The 21,309-nt window shown below is 33.2% G+C and overlaps 1 long non-coding RNA gene, 10 other non-coding genes and 2 pseudogenes across 60 annotated transcripts in view; all 13 read left to right on the top strand.

The window, feature by feature from the left end:
• The window catches only part of LOC131637727 (uncharacterized), a 51,701-nt gene extending 31,448 nt beyond the window's left edge, over positions 1 to 20,253 (top strand). For 42 of the 50 annotated variants that reach the window (XR_009294443.1, XR_009294437.1, XR_009294427.1 and 39 more), the window contains 6 exons: positions 131 to 261; positions 3,682 to 7,067; positions 7,164 to 7,382; positions 7,586 to 8,683; positions 12,183 to 15,476; positions 15,661 to 20,253. This is a non-coding gene — a long non-coding RNA (uncharacterized LOC131637727). The remainder of the gene's footprint in view (positions 1 to 130; positions 262 to 3,681; positions 7,068 to 7,163; positions 7,383 to 7,585; positions 8,684 to 12,182; positions 15,477 to 15,660) is intronic. The other 8 variants (XR_009294395.1, XR_009294398.1, XR_009294408.1 and 5 more) reach the window with 8 other exon arrangements.
• On the top strand, positions 7,623 to 7,701 carry LOC131637757 (small nucleolar RNA snoR14; annotated as a pseudogene).
• Positions 7,890 to 7,977, top strand: LOC131637738 (small nucleolar RNA Z101; annotated as a pseudogene).
• LOC131637744 (small nucleolar RNA snoR14) lies at positions 8,610 to 8,694 on the top strand. The gene has a single exon (XR_009294456.1). It is a non-coding gene; the product is annotated as a small nucleolar RNA snoR14 (small nucleolar RNA).
• Positions 8,779 to 8,872, top strand: LOC131637761 (small nucleolar RNA Z101). Its single transcript, XR_009294469.1, has one exon. It is a non-coding gene; the product is annotated as a small nucleolar RNA Z101 (small nucleolar RNA).
• Positions 10,403 to 10,487, top strand: LOC131637754 (small nucleolar RNA snoR14). Its single transcript, XR_009294466.1, has one exon. It is a non-coding gene; the product is annotated as a small nucleolar RNA snoR14 (small nucleolar RNA).
• LOC131637732 (small nucleolar RNA Z101) lies at positions 10,570 to 10,663 on the top strand. The gene has a single exon (XR_009294446.1). It is a non-coding gene; the product is annotated as a small nucleolar RNA Z101 (small nucleolar RNA).
• On the top strand, positions 16,451 to 16,535 carry LOC131637751 (small nucleolar RNA snoR14). The gene has a single exon (XR_009294463.1). It is a non-coding gene; the product is annotated as a small nucleolar RNA snoR14 (small nucleolar RNA).
• LOC131637762 (small nucleolar RNA Z101) lies at positions 16,725 to 16,815 on the top strand. Its single transcript, XR_009294470.1, has one exon. It is a non-coding gene; the product is annotated as a small nucleolar RNA Z101 (small nucleolar RNA).
• On the top strand, positions 18,634 to 18,718 carry LOC131637750 (small nucleolar RNA snoR14). The gene has a single exon (XR_009294462.1). It is a non-coding gene; the product is annotated as a small nucleolar RNA snoR14 (small nucleolar RNA).
• Positions 18,803 to 18,896, top strand: LOC131637735 (small nucleolar RNA Z101). Its single transcript, XR_009294449.1, has one exon. It is a non-coding gene; the product is annotated as a small nucleolar RNA Z101 (small nucleolar RNA).
• Positions 20,006 to 20,090, top strand: LOC131637752 (small nucleolar RNA snoR14). The gene has a single exon (XR_009294464.1). It is a non-coding gene; the product is annotated as a small nucleolar RNA snoR14 (small nucleolar RNA).
• LOC131637739 (small nucleolar RNA Z101) lies at positions 20,175 to 20,268 on the top strand. Its single transcript, XR_009294452.1, has one exon. It is a non-coding gene; the product is annotated as a small nucleolar RNA Z101 (small nucleolar RNA).
• The last annotated feature ends 1,041 nt before the right edge of the window (positions 20,269 to 21,309 follow it).

Here is a 21,309-nt window from a genome sequence, read left to right as displayed (position 1 = left end):
GTGAACAGTTGGTGTAACATGAATACGCTATTATATGTTGCAGGTTGTTTATACTAGGATAGTGGGTGAACTTATACGCTTTTTGTATGACGTGGTTATAAGTTTGATTACTACTTTTAAATGTTTGCAGTAAGCATCCGTGATGACAACGACTACATATCGAGTCTCATAGGAGGATAAATAAAGATTGCAATGATCGGAGATGACAAGTCACGCTCTAATGTCATCGTAAAAGAGTCGGATTGATAATAACAATGACAGGTCAGCGCTTTTTTGCTTCTGCTTCTCGAATATGATTAGAAGTGTGTCATCCTATGTTCCAATTACAATAGCTTCGGATGATGGAATATCGAGGTGTCTTGGAATTGGCTAAAGTATAAAGCTCTTAGATTTAATTACCCTATTGTTAATTAGATATTAAATCCATTTGGTTGCTTACAAACTTACAATGTTGATGGAGTATTGAGATCAATTCTAAAAAATTACCGATCGTCAATACGTCTGTTTGGTCGTAGTTAGTGTTTGAATTATTAAGTAATTCTCCTATTTATTCGTATGGTTTGTTAGAATGCTACTTGGTGTTGGTTTTTCCATCAACCTTGGTTGGTGGAGCTTATTCGGGACATGACCTGCTAACTATATTTTTGGATAATCTTTGGAAGGAGCATTTTTATCTTTGCTGTAGTGCACAATAGCCTTTTTTTTTCTTTGGCTCATGTTCTGTTTTTCTGTTTGGGGAATAGGAGGCGTGTAGGGGTGGATAAGTTGTAACTCATATTTTGTTTTTCTTTTGGGAGCAGTATCTCATGCATGAGATTTGTATTCTGGCATATCTTATGCCTTACACCTTTTCTTTAATTTAATGTTACTGCCTTTTCAAAAAAAATATTGATATCCAATCAATATCCACCCAAAATATTGGTGTGAAACGCATTATGCATTATGAAGTTTTCAATTATTTCTTAAGTCTATCTAGAGACAAAAAGAGGGAAAGACCAGAATTTTGAATTTAAAGACATTAGAGATGAAGAAAATGATGTTCTCATAGCTGAACTTAGAGACGAGGAAATAAGAAATGTTTGGGATTCCGAGAGTTTGAAGTTCCTTGATTCATAGCATAGATTTCAGTTTTATTAATGAGCTTTAGGATGTAATTAAAATAGACTTTCATATTCATTGTTGAATTTAATTCAAATGGCGTAACAGTGCGTGGAGGTATTAATGCTTTTTAGTATTGAATCCAAAGATAAAGAATCTAGTGAAGCTAAGCCAATATCTTTAATTGACAGTATCTAGAAAGTGAAGCTAGGCCAATATCTTTAATTGGCAGCATCTAGAAAATCTTAGTAATGTTATATGCAAATAGATTGAAGGTGGAGGATATAAAAGCTATCTCTGATTCGTAAATCGCCAAATGCCAAATAGGAGGAAAAAAGAACTGTGATACCTGATTCGCAATTCGCCGTAGGCCAAATAGGAGGAAAAAAAGATGTTAAAAGTAGAATTTGAAAAAGCTTATGAATTTGTCGACTAAAAATAGTCCCAAAAGTCTATGATATTTATTTGTGTTTTGTTTTCTGTTTTTTATCCATCTAATCTATAATCTAAATTGGCCGTATCATTAAATTTATCATTGTACCAGAATGAATTTGTCATAGCTGGATCACTTGATTTGCGATAGAATTATATTATATTAATATTATTGTTCCTTCATTGGGATTAAATAAGTTGGTTGTGCAAGATATTTTATTCTAGTTTTAATCATTTGCTTATTACTTGAAGTCACAGACAACGTTGGATCTAGTTCTAGGATTGGTTTTTTAAAATCTTTTTGGTTATTTTAAGGGGCTATGTTAATTTGTTAAAATATTAAGTGGCTGGCCAAAGTAAAATGAGACTTATAAGACTAATCAAGGCGATCATGGTTTTGATTAATTGGTTTGGATTAATCATTGTTGGAAAAATGTTGCTATGGAGTAAATTGATGGGGTTGATCAAATAAAAAACAGGCCAGGTGCTAGGAAAATGTTGCTATGGAGTAAATTGATGGAGTTGATCAAATAAAAAACAGGCCAGGTGCTAGATGTTGCGTGATAGGAGATTTTAACAGTTCTTTCACACGTGCCTCTTAAATATAAGAAAATAGATGAGATTAATTTTATAGAAGAAAATTGATGAGATTAATTGTATAGAAGTAGATGGAACAAAATAGACAGGTGTTCATGAGATAAAGGATGAAGTTTTTTATTATTTCTCAGGTCTATTTAGATTGCAAAAGAGGAAAAGATTGGTTATGCAGAATTTTGAATTTAAACACATTTGAGATAAAGATAATCATTTTCTCATAGATGAATTTCGTGGAGGAATTAGAGTAGACTTTCATTTGAATGGCAAAATAGTGCATGAAGCTAATCATTTTTTTTAGCATTGATTCCAAAGATAAAAAATCTAGTGAAGCTGGACCATTTTAGGCCGACATCTTTAATTGGTAGCATGTAGAAAGTTTTAATAAAGCTATTGGCAAATAGATTGGAGGTGGTGGGTAAAGTTTTCTTTGATTTGCAATTCTAATAGATGGTAGGTGGAATACTCGTAGCAAATGAGTTAGTAAATGATGCAAATAGGAGGAAAAAAGAAGAATTGATGTGTAAAGTGGATTTAAAAAAAGTGTATGATTTTGTGGATTGGAAATATTTGAGAACTTAATAATGGAAAAGAAAAAGGGATTTAATCATGCCTTACAACTTTTTCTTGAATTTAATGTTATGGCCTTTTACAAAAATAATTGATATTCAATCAATATATCACCTTGGAAAACTGATGCCCTGAGTTCTATGGATTTTTTTTGTTTGCTAGTTTGTTTCCGTGTTTTGTTATCCATCTAATCTAAAATGACCTTAGCATTAAAATTTTCATAGTACTAGAATGAATTGGTTATTGCTACATGGATAGATCACTTGATTTGTGATTGAATTATATTATATTGTCCCATCATTGGCACTAATGACACTGTCATAGCTGAATTTAGAAAGGAGGTAATAGAAATGTTGGTTGTGATTGCGAGATATTGGAGAATCCTGACCCGAATAATAGAAATTTCCAGTTTATTAAGTAGTTTTGGGAAAACGTACTTTCCATTATTCATTGCTGAATTTCATTTTAATGGCAAAATAATGTGTTGAGCTAATAATGCTTTTTTAGCATTGATTCCAAAGATTGAGAATTCGGTGACGCTAAACTATTCTATTGGCAAAATAATGTGTAGAGCTAATATTGCTTTTTTTTTACCATTAATTCCAAAGATTGAGAATTCGGTGACGCTAAACTATTCTAATGGCAAAATAGTGTGTAGAGCTAATAATGCTTTTTTAGCATTGATTTCAAAGATTGAGAATTCTGTGGCCCTAAACTATTCTAATGGGAAAATAGTATGTAGAGCTAATAATGCGTTTTTAGCATTGATTCCAAAGATTGAGAATTCGGTGAAGCTAAACTATTTTAGGTCGATATCTTTAATTGGCAGCATGTGGCTAAAAAAGTTATCTTTGATTTTTTGCAATCTTAAAGGGCCGACATATGGTAGATGGAATACTCATAGAAAATGAGTTAGTAAATGATGTTCAAAGTGGATTTAAAAAAAGTATATGATTTTGTGAACTGGAAATTTTTGGACTTTGACAGGATTTAACGTCAAATGGAGATGCTAGATTTCAGAGTGTCCTTGGTCATCAACTATTTTAGCGTTGGTCAGTGGAAGTCTCACAAAAAAATCCGAAGATGGTAAAGTTCTATCACCTTTTTATATTTTTGAGTGTTTAGTTCCCTAGAGGTGATATTTCACTTCTCGCATATGTAGTATGCAAATGATACCTTAATTGTGGGAAAAAGTTAGCAACACATGAGGGCCATGATGGCAAATTTATAGTTATTTGAGTTAATATGCGGTCTTTAAATAAACTTTCATAAAAGTCTTTTGGTTTGAGTCAGATGAATCAGCAAATCAAATTTTAAGGTTGGAAATACTTGGATGTTTCTGATGGTTGTAATCATATAAGAAAGAAGTTATTGAAATTGGTGATTAATATAGTGTCAGGAAGATTGTTCAAGTGGAATAATTAGTGCTTATCTACATGTGGCCGAATCATCCTTCTAAACATTGTTATACGCATTACCGGTAAATTTCATTTCTTTCTTTAAAGGTCTGTTAGATATTATTTCTAATTTGATTCTCTCTTTAAAAATTTCTTGTGGGTTGGAAGATTGGAAAGCATAAAAATAAGCCGAGTTCATTGGAAAAAGGTATGCTAGGAAAGAGAGGAAGGGGGGATCTAGGTATACAAAATTCAAGGGTGTTCAACCTAACTCTATTTGGAAAGTGTGTGGGTTAAGGTTTTAAAAAGTAAATATGGTGAAATCTTTGGTAAATTGAGAGAATGGGGTCAGCTTGGTGGCAAAATAGTATGTAGAGCTAATAATGCTTTTTTAGCATTGATTCTAAAGATTGAGAATTCTGTGCACTAAACTATTCTAATGGGAAAATAGTGTGTAGAGCTAATAATGTGTTTTTAGCATTGATTCCAAAGATTAAAAATTTGATGAAGCTAAACTATTTTATGTCGATATCTTTAGTTGGCGGGATTTAATGTTAAATGGAGATGCTGGATTTCAGAATGTTTGATCATCAACTATTTCAGCGTTGGTCAATGGAAGTCTCACAAAAATATCCGAAGATGATAAAGGTCCATCGCCTTTTTATATTTTTGAGTGTTTAGTTCCAAAGACGTGATGTTCACTTCTCGCATATGCAGTATGCAAATGATACCTCAATTGTGGGAAAAAGTTGGCAACATATGATACTGTTTTGGGTGACTACTAAGCTAAAAAGATCATATGAAAGCAAGACTACTAGTCTTAGGGATATCGAAAAATCATTCAGACTGGGAAGTCTGATGCAATGTATTGTGTTACATGGAATTGGTAGAGGGAAATTAGTAAGGTATTAAGGATGGTTTTTGTGAGTTTTATATTATGCGTGGATGGTTTTGTGTGTTTTAAGCCTCACTTTGATTCAGGTGCGGATGGTTATATATTGTTGAGCATTTTATCACATGTTCAGTTATTTTGAAATCTTTTGTGCAGTAATACGCCAAAAGGGTTTGAATTGGGTATCCAAATTTGCATTTGATAGAACAATGAGATACATACATATTTATTATTAATAGAGATTGTAGGTGATAAATATTGTTATCTTACAATTTTGGCATAGTATATGATTCTTTAAGCCACTAATAGTAAGTAACCTTGCTTCCATCAGGAAAAAGTATGATTTCTTATCTACAGTCTTGTAATGGGGATATTGAACTTATATATAGCAGCCTGTTCCACATATTTTTTAATGTTTGCATTTTTCTCGAAGGGGGAAGGAGAATGACGGTGTATAAGTGCAAGGTGGACAGCTAGCTATGAAAGAAGCGTGTCTGGTGGCAACAATGGGTTGGAAAATCATGATTTGGAATCAGAATAAGAAGTGCATAAAAGAGGGAAGGAGGAACGTGTGATGCAGGAAATTCGTGAGGTTCGTGAGGTTGTTCTCACATCAGTAGCATTGTTTTTGGTTACATTTCCTCCAAGGAGAATTACCTCCACCCATTGATCTGTTCCTCTTTCAATATACTGTTATGGTTAATTAGCACAACAGAATTCAATACAATCGCCCCTTTTCTAGCAAGAGCAGTCACATGTGAACAAAACCTCTCCTTTTGTTACAAGTCTGCTACTGGCCTTAACTGATTGAAGACCTTAAACTTCAGGAATGCAATCAATGAGATGGACTAGTTCCTCCAAATTCCTGATGTAGATGTCCAAATACTTGTGGAAGCTGCGAGTATATTTTCATTTTTTGGGATTGCAATGCCGAGAAGGTTGTCCAAGTGGAATAACCGATGCTTATTTATTGATGGTCGAATCATTCTTCTGAAATCTGTCTTGTACGCATTAGTTGTTTATTCCTCTTTCTTTCTTTGAAGCCCTGAGAGGTATTATTTCTAATCTTGAGTTTCTCTTTAAAATTTTCTTATGAGGTGAAGGATTGGAAGGCAAAAAAATAAGTTAGTTCATTGGGAAAAGGTGTGCTAGGAAAGAGAGGATGGCGGTCTAGGTCTAATTTAGTCGGTTTGCAAATTGGATCGAGTAATGTGCAGTTGCATAGAGTTGCTGTGAACGTCTTGCGTCACTTGAAGCTCCCAGATCGGGATGAAATCGGCTCACAATGAAAATCATAGTGCCAATGTGATGCCGATGTCGACAATAGAGTTTGTTAGGGCAGATCTGCGAGTGGAGGTGAGACAAGAATCACCATGTTAATACTGCTGATACCACCATTTGGAAGATAAGTATTTCTCACACATTCTATTCACCTAGTATGATTAACTATTGTTTGTTTACAATGTTTTGTTTGGTGATCTAATGTCATATAACTCAACTTACAATGTGTATGTGTTATCTATATGTTGTGGTGTCTATTTCTTTATGTCTTACAATGCATTTTGATTTTAGAGTTACATTTGGAAGATTGTGAAAATTGTTGGGACAAATTACCACTGCTATGATTCGAAAGGAAATTGAAGATGACACTATCAGGATGGCTGGGAAATCAAATCAAATATCTCGTACCGCCATTTGGAAGATAAGTATTTCTCACACATTCTATTCACCTAGTATGATTAACTATTGTTTGTTTACAAGACTTTGTTTAGTGATCTAATGTCATATAACTCAACTTACAATGTGTATGTGTTATCTATATGTTGTGGTGTCTATTTCTGTATGTCTTGCAATGCATTTTGATTTTAGAGTTACATTTGGAAGATTGTGAAAATTGTTGCGACAAATTACCACTGCTATGATTCGAAAAGAAATTGAAGATGACACTAACAGGATGGCTAGGAAATCAAATCAAATATCTCATGTCTCTATTCAACTCAGCATCTACCTGTCAAGTGTTGTCAATTTGATGCCGGTAGATCTGCCTGTTTTAGCAAAGGTCGCAGTAGAGGGACAACCAGAAGGTAGTGATATCTTATGCTATCAAAATTCCAAAACAAATTGATCCTGCTGGTGAAAGAACAGTTGGTGTAACATGAATACTCTATTATATGTTGCAGGTTGTTTCTACCAGGATAGTGGGTGAACCGATACGCTATTTGTATGGCGTGGCTATAATGTTTTATTACTACTTTTAAATGTTTGCAGTAAGCATCCGTAATGACAACGGCTACGTATCAAGTCTCATGGGAGGAGAAATCAAGATTGCAATGATCGGAGATGACAAGACAAGCTCTAATGTCATTGTAAAAGAGTCGGATTGAAAATAACAACAACAGGTTAGCGTTTCTTTTGCTTCTGCTTCTCGAATATGAATGGAAATGTGTCATCCTATGTTCCAAACCAAAATTATTTCCCTCCTCTTTCTAAAATCTAAATTTGGTTCTATTTTTGGTAAAGCTTATGTTATAATGATTTCAAGTTATCCTTACCCGGATTTTTCCAAAGAATTGACTGAGAATGTAGTTGTCTAATGTTGCAGAGTTGACAAGTGATAGGCACATAGAGGGAAAAGAAAAGTGATATGATGATAGAAATTCATTTGTATCCACCGGTATTCTTTGATGTAATTCATGAATCCCGACAGGTTCTGATAAATTTCATATTTCCCTTTCTTGCTTGATTTGTTTTCTTAATTTCTTGTGTTTCTTAATTTGGTGATGTAACTTTATCAATTATTTATGGTTTTTGAATTGTTTGCTTGATTTGTTTTTTTAATTTCTTGTGTTTCTTAATTTGGTGATGTAAATTTATTAATTATTTATGGTTTTTGAATTGTTTTCAAAATTCTGCAGATGATGAAATTGTGTAAATGGGTAATTTGCATCTGAATTTCATTAATGTTAATATCACCTTAGAGAACTAATGCCCCTAAGTCTATGGGTATATATTTTTGTTAGTTTGTTTATTGTTTTGTTTTCTGTTTTTTTGGATCGTCTAATCTAATTATGCTTTATGAAGTCTTCAATTATTTCTTAGGTCGATCTAGAGACAAAAAGAGGGAAAGACCGATTGCATTATGCATTATGAAGTTTTCAATTATTTCTTAGGTCGATCTAGAGACAAAAAGAGGGAAAGACCGATTGCATTATGCATTATGAAGTTTTCAATTATTTCTTTAGTCTATCTAGAGACAAAAAGAGGGAAAGACCAGAATTTTTAATTTAAATGCATTAGAGATGAAGATTTGTTAAAATAGTAAGTGCCTGACCAAAGTAAAATGAGATTTATAAGACTAATCAGGGCGATCATGGTTTTGATTATTTGGTTTGAATTACTGTTGGAAAAAGGCTGCTATGGAGTAAATTGATGGAGTTGATCAAATCAAAAACATGTCAGGTGCTAGATGTTGCGTGATGGGAAAAAATAGGTCAGTGGTACTGTTTGATTTATAATTAAGAATAAAAAGGCTTCATTTAAGGCATTGGTGATTCATTTGACTGAGAATATAGAATTATGCATTTCATTTACTGGTTTTCTTGTAAAATCACAGAGGGAAAAGAAAAGCGAAGTGATGATAGAAATTCATTTGTCTGTCAATCCGCTGATATTCTTTGATGAAATTCATGAATCCTGACAGGTTCTGATCGCTTTCATATTTCTCTCTCTTGCTTGATTTCTTGAGTTTCCCGATTTATTGAATCAATTATTTATAGTTTTTGAATTGTTATCAGAATTGGGCAAATGATGAATATAAAATTATGTAAATGGGTAATTTGCATCTGAATATGGTTGATGTTAATATCACCTTGGAGAACTGATTCCCTAAATTCTATGGATTTTTATGCTTGTTAGTCTGTTTTAGTGTTTTGTTCTCTGTTTTTTGGGATCAATCTAATCTAAAATGACTTTAGCATTAAAATTATCATAGTACTAGAATGAATTGGTCATTGCTACATGGATGGATCACTTGATTTGTGATTGAATTATATTATTATTGTCCCTTCATTGGCACTAATGACACTGTCATAATTGAATTTGGAGAGGATCTAATAGAGATGTTGGTTGTGATTGCGAGAGATCGAAGAAATGTTGGTTGTGATTGAGAGAGATCGAAGAATCCTGAACCGAATAACACAAATTTCAAGTTTATTAAGTTGTTTTGGGATAGCCTACTTTCACATATTCATTGCTGAATTTCATTCTAATGGAAAAATAGTGTGTTGAGCTAATAATTCTTTTAAAGCAATGATTCCAAAGATTGAGAATTTGGTGACGCATAACTATTCTAATGGGGAAGTAGTATGTAGAGCTAAGAATGCGTTTTTAGCATTGATTCCAAAGATTGAGAATTCTGTGACGCTAAACTATTCTACTGGAAAAATAGTGTGTAGAGCTAATAATGCTTTTTTAGCATTGATTCCAAAGATTGAGAATTCGGTGACGCATAGCTATTCTAATGGGAAAATTATGTGTAGAGCTAATAAAGCTTTTTAAGCATTGATTCCAAAGATTGAGAATTCGGTGACGCTAAACTATTCTACTGGCAAAATAGTGTGTAGAGCTAATAATGCTTTTTTAGCATTGATTAAAAAAGATTGAAATTTCGGTGACGCTAAACTATTCTAATGGCAAAATTGTGTGTAGAGCTAATAATGCTTTTTAGCATTGGTTCCAAAGATTGAGAATTCGGTGACGCTAAACTATTCTAACGGGAAAATAGTGTGTAGAGCTAATAATGCATTTTTAGCATTGTTTCCAAAGATTGAGAATTTGGTGACGCTAAACTATTCTAATAGAAAAATAATGTGTAGTGCTAATAATTCTTTTTTAGCAATGATTCCAAAGATTGAGAATTCTGTGACCCTAAACTATTCTAATGGCAAAATAGCGTGTAGAGCTAATAATGCGTTTTTAATACTGATTCCAAAGATTGAGAGTTCGGTGAAGCTAAACTATTCTAATGGCAAAATTGTGTGTAGAGCTAATAATGCATTTTTAGCATTGATTCCAAAGATTGAGAATTTGGTGACGCTAAACTATTCTAATGGAAAAATAATGTGTAGTACTAATAATTCTTTTTTAGCAATGATTCCAAAGATTGGGAATTCTGTGACCTTAAACTATTCTAATGGCAAAATAGCGTGTAGAGATAATAATGCGTTTTTAATATTGATTCCAAAGATTGAGATTTCGGTGAAGCGAAACTATTCTAATGTCAAAATACTGTGTAGAGCTAATGGCAAAAATTTCTAATTTGTTTATCTATATGTGGCATTTGTATTTTAAGATGACATGAGATTATAGTTGTCTAATGTTGCAGAGTTGACAAGTGATAATACATAGAGGGAAAAGAAAAGCTATATGATGATAAAAATTTATTTGTCTGTCAATCCAGTGATATTCTTTGATGTAATTCATGAATTCCGACAAGTTCTAATCGCTTTCACATTCCTCTCTTGCTTGATTTCTTGAGTTTCTCGATTTGTTGATTAAATTATTTATGGTTTTTGAATAGTTATCAGAATTAGGCAAATGATGAATCTGAAATGGTGTAAATGGGTAATTCGCATCTATATATCGTTGATGTTAAAATCACCTTGGATAACTGATGCCGTAAATTCTATTGATTTTTATGTTGTTAGCTTGTTTCTCTGTTTTGTTCTCTGTTTTTTTGGATCCATCTAATCTATAATGATCTTAGCATTAAAATTATCATCTTACTAGAATGAATTGTTCATTGCTACATGGTTGGATCACTTGATTTGTGATTGAATTATATTATTATCGCCCCTTCATTGGCACTAATGACCCTGTCATAGTTGAATTTAGAAAGGAGGTAATAGAAATGTTGGTTGTGATTGCAAGAGATCTAAGAATCCTGTCCCGAATAACATAAATTTCATAGTTAGTAGATGGAACAAAATAGATAGGGGTTCAAGAGATAAAGGATGAAGTTTTTAATTACTGCTCAAAACTCTTGCAATCTCAAACAACATTTCTTAGATAAAAGAGGAAAAGAATGGTTATTTTGAATTTTGAATTTAAACACATTTGAGATGAAGATAATGATTTTCTCATAGCTGAATTTCGAGGAGGAAATAAGAAATGTTGTTTGAGATTGCAAGAGTTTTGAGATGTAATTCGGTGACGCTAAACTATTCTATTGGCAAAATAGTGTGTAGAGCTAATAATGCATTTTTAGCATTGATTCTAAAGATTGAGAATTTGGTGACGCTAAGCTATTCTAATGGCAAAATAGTGTGTAGAGCTAATAATGCTTTTTTAGCATTGATTCCAAAGATTGAGAATTCGGTGACGCTAAACTATTCTAATGGAAAAACAATGTGTAGAGCTAATAATGCTTTTTTTAGCATTGATTCCAAAGATTGAGAATTCGGGGACGCCAAACTATTGTAATGGAAAAATAGTGTGTAGAGCTAAAATATGATTTTTTAGCATTAAATCTAAAGATTGAGAATTCGGTGACGCTAAGCTATTCTAATGGAAAAATAGTGTGTGACACTAAACTATTCTAATGGGAAAATAGTGTGTAGATCTAATAATGCGTTTTTAGCATTGATTCCAAAGATTGAGAATTCGGTGAAGCAAAACTATTCTAACGGCAAAATAGTGTGTAGAGCTAATACTGCTTTTTTAGCATTGATTCCAAAGATTGAGAATTCGGTGACGCTAAACTTTTCTATTGGCAAAATAGTGTGTAGAGCTAATAATGCTTTTTTTACCATTAATTCCAAAGATTGAGAATTCGGTGACCCTAAACTGTTCTAATGGAAAAATAGTGTGTAGAGCTAATAATGCTTTTTTAGCATTGATTCCAAAGATTGAGAATTCTGCGGCCCTAAACTATTCTAATGGGAAAATAGTATGTAGAGCTAATAATGCGTTTTTAGCATTTATTCAAATATTGAGAATTCGGTGAAGCTAAACTATTTTAGGTCGATATCTTTAATTGGCAGCATGTGGCTAAAAAAGTTATCTTTGATTTATTTGCAGTCTTAAAGGGCCGACATATGGTAGATGGAATACTCATATAAAATGAGTTAGTAAATGATGTTCAAAGTGGATTTAAAAAAAGTATATAATTTTGTGAACTGGAAATATTTGGACTTTGACAGGATTTAACGTCAAATGGAGATGCTAGATTTCAGAGTGTCCTTGATCATCAACTATTTTAGCGTTGGTCAGTGGAAGTCTCACAAAAAAATCCGAAGATGGTAAAGATCTATCACCTTTTTTTATTTTTGAGTGTTTAGTTCCCTAGAGGTGATGTTTCATTTCTTGCATATGCAGTATGCAAATGATACCTTAATTGTGGGAAAAAGTTGGCAACACATGAGGGCCATGATGGCAAATTTACAGTTATTTGAGTTAATATCCGGTCTTTAAATAAACTTTCATAAAAGTCTTTTGGTTTGAGTCAGATGAATCAGCAAATCAAATTTTAAGGTTGGAAATACTTGGATGTTTCTGATGGTTGTAATCATATAAGAAAGAAGTTATTGAAATTGGTGATTAATATAGTGTCAGGAAGATTGTTGAAGTTGAATAATTAGTGCTTATCTACATGTGGCCGAAAAATCATTCAGACTGGGAAGTCTGATGCAATGTATTGTGTTACATGGAATTGGTAGAGGGAAATTAATAAGGGATTAAGGATGGTTTTTGTGAGTTTTATATTATGCGTGGATGGTTTTGTGTGTTTTAAGCCTCACTTTGATTCAGGTGCGGATGGTTATATATTGTTGAGCATTTTATCACATGTTCAGTTATTTTGAAATCTTTTGTGCAGTAATATGCCAAAAGGGTTTGAATTGGGTATCCAAATTTGCATTTGATAGAACAATGAGATACATACATGTTTATTATTAATAGAGATTGTAGGTGATAAATATTCTTATCTTACAAATTTGGCATAATATATGATTCTTTAAGCCACTGATAGTAAGTAACCTTGCTTCTATCAGAAAAAGTATGATTTCTTATCTACAGTCTTGTAATGGGGATATTGAACTTATATATAGCAGCCTGTTCCACATATTTTTTAATGTTTGCATTTTTCTCAAAGGGGGAAGGAGAATGACGGTGCATAAGTCCAAGGTGGACAGCTAGCTATGAAAGAAGCGTGTAGATGTCCTTTGGTTACAAGTCTGCTACTGTCCTTAACTGATTCAAGACCTTAAACTTCAGGAATGCAATCAATGAGATGGACTAATTCCTCCAAATTCCCGATGTAGATGTCCGAATACTTGTGGAAGCTGCGAGTATATTTTCATTTTCTGGGATTGCAATGCCGAGAAGGTTGTCCAAGTGGAATAACTGATTAGAAATGAGTTTGGAAAATTGTGATTGAAGGAATGCCGAGAAGGTTGTCCAAGTGGACTAACCGATGCTTATTTATTGATGGTCGATTCATCCTTCTGAAATCTGTCTTGTACGCATTAGTTGTTTATTCCTCTTTCTTTCTTTGAAGCCATGTGAGGTATTACTTCTAATCTTGAGTCTCTCTTTAAAATTTTCTTATGAGGTGAAGGATCGGAAGGCAAAAAAATAAGTTAGTTCATTGGGAAAAGGTGTGCTAGGAAAGAGGCGGTCTAGGTATAAAAATTTAAGGGCGTTCAACCTAGCACTGTTAAGAAAATAGGAATGGAAATTACCTAAGGTGACATGGTTCATTGGTTTTATGTAAAATTAAAAGTTGCAAAGTTGTATTTTTATGTGGCAATTGTATTTTAAGGTGACATGAGATTATAGTTGTCTAATGTTGTAAAGTTGACAAGTGATAGGTACATATGTGATAATGAGTGAGAATTAAAAGTTGGGATATAAGATGATGTATTGGTTAATTGCGAATAGGCGTGTGTTTGTGTGACAGTGATCTCTTGTGAGTTGCTGTGTAATGTCACTGCCGAGAAGAAAACTATAATCCTTAGAGTGTAATTTCAATGTGTTAAGAGATAATCAATAGTTCTAATAGGAAGAAAGTTATAAGATATTAGAGTTACTATCTAAGTATTTAGCATAATAACTGTTCCTTGATGTTTATTTTGGAAATTGCCTATATTGTAAGAAATTTGTTTACTTAAATGTACTTATACAAGCCTCCTATTTCATTTGGTTTAGTTAACGATAAATCTCGTGTTTTGACCGTTAGTTTGAGATCCATTCAGGGTCGGCTCCCCATATGCTTGATGAAAAGCAGGGGCTATATTGAATCTATCATTCTATTGTCATTGTATTTTGCAGTCCTCTTCCAGATCCAGATAGAGATTCGAGAACATTGCCACCAGTTCGATGAAACTCGCAAGTGCAGTATAGCTCGAGAAATGAGATATATGTCGCGACTGGTTCAAACAAGATGATGCAACTCAGAAGCTCGACATAGGGTGTGACTATAAATTGTAAGGACTCACAATCTCCAATACTCGGCGACATTGACCGTTACTGACAATCTCCAATACCCGGCAACATTGACCGATCCCACAGACAAGTTTTTTTACATATACTATGTGGTGATGCAGTATGGTTTTTGCCGGTTAAACATTTGCGAGCTAATAATTACAGAACATATAATAAATATTCATGTACTGTCTGACCTGAGATATTGGTAGGATGAATGCTAAATGTGATTATTTTTGTTGTTTGTAATGGATTTTGATTTTGCCATGGTTACCTGCACATATGAATAATGGTAGAGAAGATGGATATTAAATGAATTTGGTTCACTTATTGAGTATGTTCAAACAGCTTTTGGGAGAAATCTCCGTCAGTTTCACTTATCTGGCGTAGAATTTGCATCGTATAATTTAGTCAGTTTGCGAATTGGATCGAGTAATGTGCAGTTGCATAGAGCTGCTGTGAACGTCTTGCGTCACTCGAAGCTCCCAGATCGGGATGAAATCGGCTCACGATGAAAATCATAGTGCCAATGTGATGTCGATGTCGACAATAGAGTTTGTTAGGGCAGATCTGCGAGTGGAGGTGAGACATGAATCACAATGTTAATACTGCTGATACCACCATTTGGAAGATAAGTATTTCTCACACATTCTATTCACCTAGTATGATTAACTATTGCTTGTTTACAACGCTTTGTTTGGTGATCTAATGTCATATAACTCAACTTACAATGTGTATGTGTTATCAATATGTTGTGGTGTCTATTTCTGGATGTCTTACAATGCATTTTGATTTTAGAGTTACATTTGAAAGATTGTGAAAATTGTTGGGACAAATTACCACTCCTATGATTCGAAAAGAAATTGAAGATGACACTAACAGGATGGCTGGGAAATCATATTAAATATCTCTTGTCTCTATTCAACTCAGCATCTACCTGTCAAGTGTTGTCAATTTGATGCCGGTAGATCTGCCTGTTTTAGCAAAGGTCGCAGTAGAGGGACAACCAGAAGGTATTGACATATGATGCTATCGAAATTCCTAAACAAATTGATCCTGCTAGTGAAAGAACCGTTGGTGTAACATGAATACTCTATTATATGTTGCAGGTTGTTTCTACCCGGATAGTGGGTGGACCGATACGCTATTTGTATGGTTTGGTTATGATGTTTGATTACTACTTTTAAATGTTTGCAGTAAGCATCCATAATGACAACGAATACATATCGAGTCTCATGGGAGAAGAAATCACGATTGCAATGATAGGAGATGACAAGACAAGCTCTAATGTCATCGTAAAAGAGTCGGATTGAAAATAACAACAACAGGTTAGCGTTTCTTTTGCTTCTACTTCTCGAATATGAATGGAAATGTGTCATCCTATGTTCCAAACCGGACGTGGAAGTTAAGGTGTTTAAGGTGAATCATGTGTACCAATTACAATAGCTTCAGATCAGTTGCTCTCGCAAATAGTAATAGATTTCTAGGAGTTGTAACCGAGCAAGAAAGTTCACCCACGATGAAACCTGAAGCTGGTATATTCGAGAAACATGGACCTTGATGGCTTCGGTGATTATGGTACTGTTTTAGGTGACTACTAAGCTAAAAGGATCATATGAAAGAAAGACTACTAGTCTTAGGGATATCGAAAAATCATACAGACTGGGAAGTCTGATGCAATGTATTGTGTTACACGGAATAGGATCACATTATTTACAACTTTATCACGAAATTGTTATCGGAATTCTTTCCCTCCTCTTTCTAAAATATAAATTTGGTTCTATTTTTGGTAAAGATTATGTTAGAATGATTTCAAGTTATCCTTACCCGGATTTTTCCAAGGAATTGACTGAGAATGTAGAATTATTCACTTCGTTTGACTGGTTTTCTTGTAAAATTATGCGACAGTATTTTAAAGTGACATGAGATTATAGTTGTCTAATGTTGAAGAGTTGACAAGTGATAGACACATAGAGGGAAAAGAAAAGCGATATGATGATAGAAATTCATTTGTCTGTCAATCCACCGACATTCTTTGATGTAATTCATGAATCCCGACAGGTTTTGATCAATTTCATATTTCCCTTTCTTGCTTGATTTGTTTTCTTAATTTCTTGTGTTTCTTAATTTGGTGAGGTAACTTTATCAATTATTTATGATTTTTGAATTGTTTGCTTGATTTGTTTTCTTAATTTCTTGTGTTTCTTAATTTGGTGATGTAACTATATCAATTACTTATGGTTTTTGAATTGTTTTTCAGAATTCTGCAGATGATGATGAAATTGTGTAAATGGGTAATTTGCATCTGAATTTCATTGATGTTAATATCACCTTAGAGAACTGATGCCCCTAAGTCTATGGGTATATATTTTTGTTAGTTTGTTTATTGTTTTGTTTTCTGTTTTTTTGGATCCATCTAATCTAATTATGCATTATGAAGTCTTCAATTATGTCTTAGGTCGATCTAGAGACAAAGAGGGAAAGACCGATTGCATTATGCATTATGAAGTTTTCAATTATTTCTTAGGTTGATCTAGAGACAAAAGAGGGAAAGACCGATTTCATTATGCATTATGAAGTTTTCAATTATTTCTTAAGTCTATCTAGAGACAAAAAGAGTTAAAGACCATAATTTTGAATTTAAATGCATTATAGATATAGAAAATGATGTTCTCATAGCTGAACTTAGAGAGAAGGAAATAAGAAATGTTTGGGATTCTGAGAGTTTGAAGTTCTTTGATTCATAGCATAAATTTCAGTTTTATTAATGAGCTTTAGGATTTAATTAAAGCAGACTTTCATATTCATTGTTGAATTTAATTCGAATGGCGTAAGAGTGCGTGGAGCTATTAATGCTTTTTAGCTTTGAATCCAAAGATAAAGAATCTAGTGAAACTAAGCCAATTTCTTTAATTGGCAGCATCTAGAACGTGAAGCCAGGCCAATATCTTTAATTGGCAGCATCTAGAAATTCTTAGTAATGTTATATGCAAATAGATTGAAGGTGGCTGATACAAAAGCTAATTCGCAATTCGCCAAATGCCAAATAGGAGGAAAAAACAAGTGTGACCCCTGAATCGCAATTCGCCGAAGGTCAAATAGGAGGAAAAAAAGATGTTTAAAGTGGATTTTGAAAAAGCATATGATTTGTCGACTTGAAATAGTCCCAAAACTCTATGATATTTGTTTGTTTTATTTTTATTAATCCATCTAATCTAAATTGACCGTATCATTAAACTTATCATCGTACTAGAATGAATTGTTTATTGCTACATGGTTGGATCAATTGATTTGTGATTGAATTATATTATAATTGTCCCTTCATTGGCACTAATGACACTGCCATAGTTGAATTTAGAAAGGAGGTAATAGAAATGTTGGTTGTGATTGCAAGAGATCTAAGAATCCTGACCCGAATAACATAAATTTCAAGTTTAGTAAGTAGTTTTCGGAAAGTGTATTTTCACATATTCATTGCTGAATTTCAATTTAATGTCAAAATAGTGAGTAAAGCTAATAATGCTTTTTTAGCATTGATTCCAAAGATTGAGAATTCGGTGACGCTAAACTATTCTAATGGCAAAATCGTGTGTAGAGCTAATAATGCTTTTTAGCATTGATTCCAAAGATTGAGAATTCGGTGACGCTAAACTATTCTAATGGCTTTCATTGGTGAAGAATGGTGGTGATGTTGTGTCTTGGAGAACGATGATTTCTTCTCTAGTGGAAACTGGTAAATTGGGTGAAGCTTTTGAAATCTATGTCAAAATGATTGAAGCAGGTGTTTACCCGAATGAGTTCATGTTTGTTAAACTGTTAGGTGCGGTATGATGGAACGAAGAGATCCCACCACAAACACATGTTTATCTGCAAGACTAAACCAGAAGGGGGACCATGGAATGGCATTAAACGTTTTCATTCACATGTGCAATGACGGGGTTAAGATGGATGAATTCATTTTGGCAAGTTTTTTATCAGCTGCAGCTGGTTTAGGCACAATGGAAGCTGGAAAGCAGATTCATTGTTATTCAGTCAAATCAGGCTTCCAGAGATATAACTCAGTTCCAGAGATATATCTATATGTGGCAATTGTATTGTAAGGTGACATGAGATTATAGTTGTCTAATGTTGCAGAGTTGACAAGTGATAATACATAGAGGGAAAAGAAAAGCTATACGATGATAGAAATTTATTTGTCTGTCAAACCACTGATATTCTTTGATGTAATTCATGAATCCCGACAAGTTCTAATAGCTTTCACATTTCCCTCTCTTGCTTGATTTCTTGAGTTTCTCGATTTGTTGAATTAATTATTCATGGTTTTTGAATAGTTATCAGAATTAGGCAAATGATGAATCTGAAATGGTGTAAATGGGTAATTCACATCTAAATATCGTTGATGTTAAAATCACCTTGGATAACTGATGCCCTAAATTCTATGGATATTTATGTTTGTTAGTTTGTTTCTGTGTTTTGTTCTCTGTTTTTTGGGATCAATCTAATCTAAAATGACTTTAGCATTAAAATTATCATAGTACTAAAATGAATTGGTCATTGCTACATGGATGGATCACTTGATTTGTGATTGAATTATATTTTTGTTGTCCCTTCATTGGCACCAATGACACTGTCATAATTGAATTTAAAGAGGAGCTAATAGAATTGTTGGTTGTGATTGCGAGGGATCGAAGAAATGTGGGTTGTGATTGCGAGAGATCAAAGAATCCTGACCCGAATAACATAAATTTCAAGTTTATTAAGTTGTTTTGGGATAGCCTACTTTCACATGTTCATTGCTGAATTACATTCTAATGGCAAAATAGTGTGTTGAGCTAATATTGCTTTTGAAGCATTGATTCCAAAGATTGAGAATTCGGTGACACATAACTATTCTAATGGGAAAATAGTGTGTAGAGCTAAGAATGCGTTTTTAGCATTTATTCCAAAGATTGAGAATTTTGTGACGCTAAACTATTCTAATGACAAAATAGTGTGTAGAGCTAATAATGCTTTTTTAGCATTGATTCCAAAGAGTGAGAATTCGGTGAAGCGAAACTATTCTAATGGCAAAATTGTGTGTAGAGCTAATAATGCTTTTTTAGCATTGATTCCAAAGATTTAGATTCGGTGACACTAAACTATTCTAATGGGAAAATAGTGTGTAGAGCTAATAATGCATTTTTAGCATTGATTCCAAAGATTGAGAATTTGGTGACGCTAAACTATTCAAATGGAAAAATTATGTGTAGTGCTAATAATTCTTTTTTAGCAATGATTCCAAAGATAGAGAATTCCGTGACCTTAATCTATTCTAATGGCAAAATAGCGTGGAGAGCTAATAATGTGTTTTTAATATTGATTCCAAAGATTGAGAGTTCGGTGAAGCTAAACTATTTTAATGGCAAAATAGTGTGAAGAGTTAATGGCAAAAATTTCTAATTTGTTTATATATATGTGGCAATTGTATTGTAAGGTGACATGAGATTATAGTTGTCTAAAGTTGTAGAGTTGGCAAGTGATAATACATGGAGGGAAAAGAAAAGCTATATGAGGATAGAAATTTATTTGTCTGTGAATCCACTGATATTCTTTGATGTAATTCATGAATCCCGACAAGTTCTAATCGCTTTCACATTTCCCTCTCTTGCTTGATTTCTTGAGTTTCTCGATTTGTTGAATTAATTATTTATGGTTTTTGAGTAGTTATAAGAATTAGGCAAATGATGAATCTGAAATGGTGTAAATGGGTTATTCACATCTAAATATCGTTGATGTTAAAATCACCTTGGATAACTGATGCCCTAAATTCTCTGGATATTTATGTTTGTTAGTTTGTTTATGTGTTTTGTTCTCTGTTTTTTTGGACTCATCTAATCTATAATGATCTTCGCATTAAAATTATCTTCGTACTAGAATAAATTGTTCATTGTTACATGATTGGATCACTTGATTTGTGATTGAATTATATTATTATTGTCCCTTCATAGGCACTAATGACATTGTCATCGTTAAATTTAGAAAGGAGGTAATAGAAATGTTGGTTGTGATTGCAAGAGATCTAAGAATCGTGACCCAAATAACATAAATTTCATAGTTAGTAGATGGAACAAAATAGATAGGGGTTCAAGAGATAAAGGATGAAGTTTTTAATTACTGCTCAAAACTCTTGCAATCTCAAACAACATTTCTTAGATAAAAGAGGAAAAGAATGGTTATTTAGAATTTTGAATTTAAACACATTTGAGATGAAGATAATGATTTTCTCATAGCTGAATTTCGAGGAGGAAATAAGAAATGTTGTTTGAGATTGCAAGAGTTTTGAGATGTAATTAAAGTAGACTTTCATTTGACAAGCAAAATAGTGCATGTAGCTAATCATTTTTTTAGCATTGATTCCAAAGATAAAAAATTTGGTGAAGCTGGACCATTTTAGGCCGGGATCTTTTATTGGTCGCATGTAGAAAGTTTTAATAAAGCTATTGGCAAATAGATTGATGGTGGTGGCTAAAAGTTATCTTTGATTTTCAATTCTGATAGATGGTAGGTGGAATACTCGTAGAAAATGAGTTAGTAGATGATGCAAATAGGAGGAAAAAAGAAGTGTTGATGTTTAAAGTGGATATTAAAAAAGTGTATGATTTTGTGGATTGGAAATATTTGAACTCAATGATGGAAACAAATTGGGATTCAATGTTAAATGGAAAGGCTAGATTTTAGAGTGTCGTCAAACTTCAACTATTTCAGTGTTGGTCATCAGAAGCCTCATAAAAGAATTTGAAGTTAGTAGAGAACTAAGGCAAGTTGATCCTCTATTGCCTTTCCTATTTTTAAAAGCAGCTGAAGGTT

Source organism: Vicia villosa, unplaced genomic scaffold, assembly GCF_029867415.1.
Source record: "Vicia villosa cultivar HV-30 ecotype Madison, WI unplaced genomic scaffold, Vvil1.0 ctg.002076F_1_1, whole genome shotgun sequence".
NCBI classification, from domain to species: Eukaryota; Viridiplantae; Streptophyta; class Magnoliopsida; order Fabales; family Fabaceae; genus Vicia; species Vicia villosa.
This window is presented reverse-complemented; position numbering and strand designations above follow the sequence as displayed.